Genomic DNA, 6,125 nt, shown 5'->3' on the forward strand with positions numbered 1-6,125 from the left:
CAAACAAAACGCATACTCGCATTGAGATGTAGCATTAACCAACGATCAAATCACAGAACAGTCTTCGGGTTCTGCAGTGTAATCCAGGAAGTTACTTCCTATACGTGTTGAGAAGAAATAAGTACATACAAACAAATAGCACTGGCTTATATATGTTTTTAAATAGACGTTCTTCTTGAGAATAATTACAGTGCAGACAAAAAACAAAACAACATTCAACAAATTTAATAAAACTTCATCATAAAATACATCAAATAAGCATACTTCTTAGGCCTGACGTGGCCTCGAGGTTAATTTGCTCGGACTGTGTATCCGAGGGTTCGTGGCATGTGGCTGATTGCCGCGAACACGCGCTCCAGACTTTGGAGTTGCCATAGAGAGACGATACAATAATTGAATTCCCTTGATTAGAACAGTCCAAGAGTTGACAATTGGTTTTCCATTCTCTCTAGCTTATCAGTTCAAAATAAGGGTTTATTTATTTGGAGCTAAGCATAAAGTTACGAAATAAGCTATTTTTGTTTTACTCATTACGGGTATCGAAACCTGGTTTTTAGCATTTAAGCCTTTAGACTTATCTATGTGCCATCGGAGGCTCAATATCAGGGAGAGCTATGCGCAGATAGCCCTCATAAAGCTTTGTGCGTAAATTCTGAAACAAAGCATACTTCTTTTCACATCCATGTGCCCATAGTAGCTTAGCGACAAGTCTGAGAGCATATTGCGCTAAAAATCAGGTTTATATACCTGCGGTGGGCACAGCATAGATAGCCTATTGTGTACTTTACTTTTTCCTTCTTCATCCGCCGCTAAACGTTGCGGGGAGATACAGTTGCTGTTCCAAAGCAAGGTGAGAGACTTGGGTCAGTGTTAAAGCTGTGTGCTGTTCCAAAGCAAGCTAAGAGGCCTGGGTCACTGTAAGGCTGTGTTTATTTACAATCTCAGTCACACCATCGACGGTTCTCTTCCTGGGTCGCCCTCTTGCTTTGAATCTTGTTATTTCCATATTATATGCTCGTGCTGCTGGTTGATTGGGCTGCATTCTCGCTATGTGGCCAAACCACTTACTTCTTTGCTTTTCAATGTTTTCGCTGATTGAAGCTGTTCCAACTATTTCTCTGACCTTTACATTTCTCGTCTCTTGTAGTTATGTTAGCTGCTTTCCATAAACACATCATCTCGCTGACTGGAGCCGTTCCAATCATTTCTCTGACCTTTACATTTTTCGTCTCTTCTAGTTATGTTAGCAGCTTTCCATAAACACATCATCTCGCTGACTGGAGCCGTTCCAATCATTTCTGTGACCTTTACATTTCTCGTCTCTTCTAGTTATGTTAGCAGCTTTCCATAAACACATGATCTCGCTGATTGGAGCCGTTCCAATCATTTCCCTGACCTTTACATTTCTCGTCTCTTCTAGTTATGTTAGCAGCTTTCCATAAACACATGATCTCGCTGACTGGAGCCGTTCCAATCATTTCTGTGACCTTTACATTTCTCGTCTCTTCTAGTTATGTTAGCAGCTTTCCATAAACACATCATCTCGCTGATTGGAGCCGTTTCAATAATTTCTCTGACCTTTACATTTCTCGTCTCTTCTAGTTATGTGAGCAGCTTTCTATAAACACATCATCTCGCTGACTGGAGCCGTTCCAATCATTTCTGAGACCTTTACATTTCTCGTCTCTTCTAGTTATGTTAGCAGCTTTCCATAAACACATCATCTCGCTGATTGGAGCCGTTCCAATCATTTCCCTGACCTTTACATTTTTCGTCTCTTCTAGTTATGTTAGCAGCTTTCCATAAACATATCATCTCGCTGATTGGAGCCGTTTCAATAATTTCTCTGACCTTTACATTTCTCGTCTCTTCTAGTTATGTTAGCAGCTTTCCATAAACACATCATCTTGCTGATTGGAGCCGTTCCAATCATTTCTCTGACCTTTACATTTCTCGTCTGTTCTAGTTATGTGAGCAGCTTTCTATAAGCATCTCATCTCACAAATAATGATTTTATGTTCGTTATTTTTATTAAGAGTCCAGGTTTGACATTGGTAACGTGGGATTGGTACAAAGATGGCGTTTATTAACTTTAACTTTATTTCCATCGAGATATTTGGGTGTTTCAAGAAAGGTGTTAATTGGTAATTTACTTTTTGTATTCTTGTTTCCGTTACTATATTCATTCTTCAGTCTTCTGTGAAAAAAAACTTCCCACGTATTTGAACTCAAAGCCTATTGTGTAGTACTTAATAACAAACGGACAAACGCAATCACACCCATATTTGGAATAAAACGAATCCATGAAATCGTTATAAAACGAAAAACTGGTTTTTATGATAGCAGTAACCTAAACGTTTTTGGAAGTAAGAAAAACACCAATTTCTGTTGAAACAAACTGTAAGTTTTCGACAGTAATTATTACAATTTTCTCGAAAAAACAATCAATAACAATTAATTCAAGTGATTATTATTATTATTATAATAAATGTTCGGAATTCTAGAAAATACCAAAAACTAGAGGCTTCCATTTAAACTACACGAAGACGATATATGATTCCTGCATTAAATTAATTTAGCAACGGCTACACAATAAGTCGATTACCAAAACGGGATGATAATTAGTCCAAGCCCGTATGAAGTTAATTAAGACTTGCATAGAATAGAACAAAGCCGAGATGAAATATAATGGATTTATTCGTATAGATTAATTAAGCCGTTTTGGCTAACTTAGCAAAATCCAAAGTCGCGTTATTCTGCTTTCAACTTCTGCAACGGAGAGTGACGTGTTTGTAAGACCGCCAAACGTTTTGAAAACTTCCGTTTGTAAAGCATGCTGTTGTCGTTGTTTTCTTAGTGCAAAGATACAAAATAGGCTATGTGATCTCTGTCCACCGCGGAAAATCGAACCCCAGACTTTTTATTTAATAGAGAATGGCGTGTTTGTAAGACCACCAAACGTTTTGAAAACTTCCGTTTGTAAAGCATGCTGTTGTTGTTTTCTTAGTGCAATGAACTATCTGCCCTTTGTCCACCGCGGGGAATCGAACCCCGGATCTTTGCTTTGCAAGCGTGTTATAACCACTGATCCACCGGATGGTGTATAGCATGCACGCGCACAGAAAAATCAAATCATAGCTTAAGTTAATGATAATTTTCCTATCTATGGGTCAGAACTGATTAATAATTAACAAAAAAAGCTCATTAGATCCTAATGTTAGTTTCAGTTTTTTGTTGTTGTTTTTTTAAGAAAGGTGCAAGCCAAAACGACGGGCTTCAACAAAGCTCATTAGATCCGAATGTCCAGTTTCAGTTTTTGTTTTTCTTGTTTTTAGAAAGATGCAATCCGAAACGATGGGCTCCAACAAAGCTCATTAGATCCTAATGTTCAGTTGTTGTTGTTTTTTTTTGAGAAAGATGCAAGCCGAAACGATGGGCTCCAACAAAGCACATTAGATCCTAATGTCCAGTTTCAGTTTTTTTTGTTTTTAGAAAGATGCAAGCCGAAACGATGGGCTCCAACAAAGCACATTAGATCCTAATGTTCAGTTTCAGTTGTTGTTGTTTTTTGAGAAAGATGCAAGCCGAAACGACGGGATTCAAAAACATTTTTTTATTAAGTCAGTGGTCGCATGTATTTATAAAGATAATGAAATTAACAATACAACTCAATAATTATATTGTAGTTTTTTAGCTCGCGACACAACATTTAACAATACAACTCAATAATTATATTGTAGTTTTTTAGCTCGCGACACAACATTTAACAATACAACTCAATAATTATATTGTAGTTTTTTAGCTCGCAACACAACATTTAACAATACAACTCAATAATTATATTGTAGTTTTTTAGCTCGCGACACAACATTTAACAATACAACTCAATAATTATATTGTAGTTTTTTAGCTCGCGACACAACATTTAACAATACAACTCAATAATTATATTGCAGTTTCTTAGCTCGCGACACAACATTTTCTTTTGTACTAATTTTAAAATAGCGCTAATAAAATGACACGAGCCTCAGCATTCTTAGGCTGGACGTGGTATAAGGATTAGCGTGTTGTACTGTAAATCCGAGGGTCCTTGGTTCGCGTCCCATTCCAGCTGAATCGCACTGCGCACTTTGAAGTCGTGAGAGCGTTATAATAGTAATGGTAAAAATTCCACTATTTAATTAGAGTAGTCCAAGAGTAGGCGGTCGGTGCTGTTAACCATCTGGTCCATCAGTTCAAAATTAGGAAAGGTTATGTGCAGATAGCGTTGCGCGAAATTTCTGAAACGAACTTTCTCATCAGGAAATAAAAATTCGAGACTCTATGTAGTCCCGGTTTAACGTCGACTACAAGGGTTTTCTGCCAATTGAATATCAATTAGGTAATTACCAATACAAAAACAAAGACTGGCAGTCCACATTTTAAACATTTGCAACTAACATCATTATTATTATGCGCAAGGAATCAAGATTTAATTAACTTGTAACATAATAGTATTATATCAATAACTTAAGATATTATTTTGGATATCGTTAAGTATACGATAAAATGACATAGAGTATTACGTCCTCCAGTGGCACAGAGATATGTCCGCAGAGTTACAACGCTAGAAACCGGGTTTCGATACCCGTGATGGGCATAGCACAGATAGCCCATTGTGTGACGTTGTGCTTAAGTACATAAAAACAAATAGAGTAATATTACACCGAAATACTATTTTAGGCGATCAAATAATTGGGTTTATTTACGTTGCTGTTTAGATGAGGGACGTTTGATGTAACATAGAGAGAGAGAGAGAGAAAGACAACAACAACAACAGAAAACATTAGAAGCTGTAATGTAACTCTCATGTTATTTTTAAGCTGTTTGAACCTAATACAAGTATTTTATCTATTCTCGATTATGCTACGGTGAGAAAAAAGAAAAGAAAAAATACAAATAACAACGATTGCTTTGTTTTCTTTATCGCGTAGCTGTGTAAATAAGCAGTGGTGTAGATTACTTCCTGGAGATTGTACATTGGGAGAATACAGACCATCAAGTGCGGTGTTATTGAAAAGCTTACTGGGGCTGAAACTACCACAAAATGTGCCTTAGCCTCGCCTTGTAGACCCGCACTGAACATATAATGTGCTTATTGTTATAGTTGGTTCACTTCCTAGGTACTACATTAAGTGTGCCCACGAGATTTAGACACTTCCTAGATACTACAGTAAGTGTGCCCACGATATTTAGACACTTTCTAGATACTACAGTAAGTATGCCCACAAGATTTAGACACTTCCTAGATACTACAGTAAGTGTGCCCACGAGATTTAGACACTTCCTAGATACTACAGTAAGTGTGCCCACGAGATTTAGACACTTTCTAGATACTACAGTAAGTGTGCCCACAAGATTTAGACACTTCCTAGATACTACAGTAAGTGTGCCCACAAGATTTAGACACTTCCTAAATACTACAGTAAGTGTGCCCACAAGATTTAGACACTTCCTAGATACTACAGTAAGTGCGCCCACAAGATTTAGAGTGCAGCACCTGAGTCCGAACACCAGGAAATGGCTGGCACCACCCCTGCAAACTCAAGTGGTTGTGAACAATTATCAGATAATGACGGTAAAAACAATCTATTTCTCTAAATTCCTATCTTTTGTCTTGGGGTGTAAGATTTATGTATGATGATTTTGTAGGTTTATCTATTTAACATTATCTAACTTACCGGTGATTGTGTATGGTCTGTCTTTATTTCAGTGACGTGTAGCAGTGCTTTCAAATCATGACACTGAGGTTAAGATGACGCGTGACTCTGTTTCTGAATTACGACACAAAGTTTCTTTGTTTGGAATTTCACGCAAAGCTACACGAGAGCTAATCTGCGCTAACCGTCCCTAACTTAGCAGTGATAGGCTAGAGGAATTGCACTAGTCAACACCTCCCACCGCCAACTTTTGGGCTACTCTTTTACCAATGAATAGTGGGATTGCCCGTCACATCACAGCGCCCCCATGGCTGAAAGGGCGAGCATGGTTGGTGAGACGGCGATTCGAACCCGCGGCTCTCCACTAGGTTTGGATCAACAACAACAAAAAAATGTTATACAAGAGAAGTAATTCTAAATAAGAGA

This window comes from Limulus polyphemus, unplaced genomic scaffold (genome assembly GCF_000517525.1).
Source record: "Limulus polyphemus unplaced genomic scaffold, Limulus_polyphemus-2.1.2 Scaffold430, whole genome shotgun sequence".
NCBI lineage: Eukaryota > Metazoa > Arthropoda > Merostomata > Xiphosura > Limulidae > Limulus > Limulus polyphemus.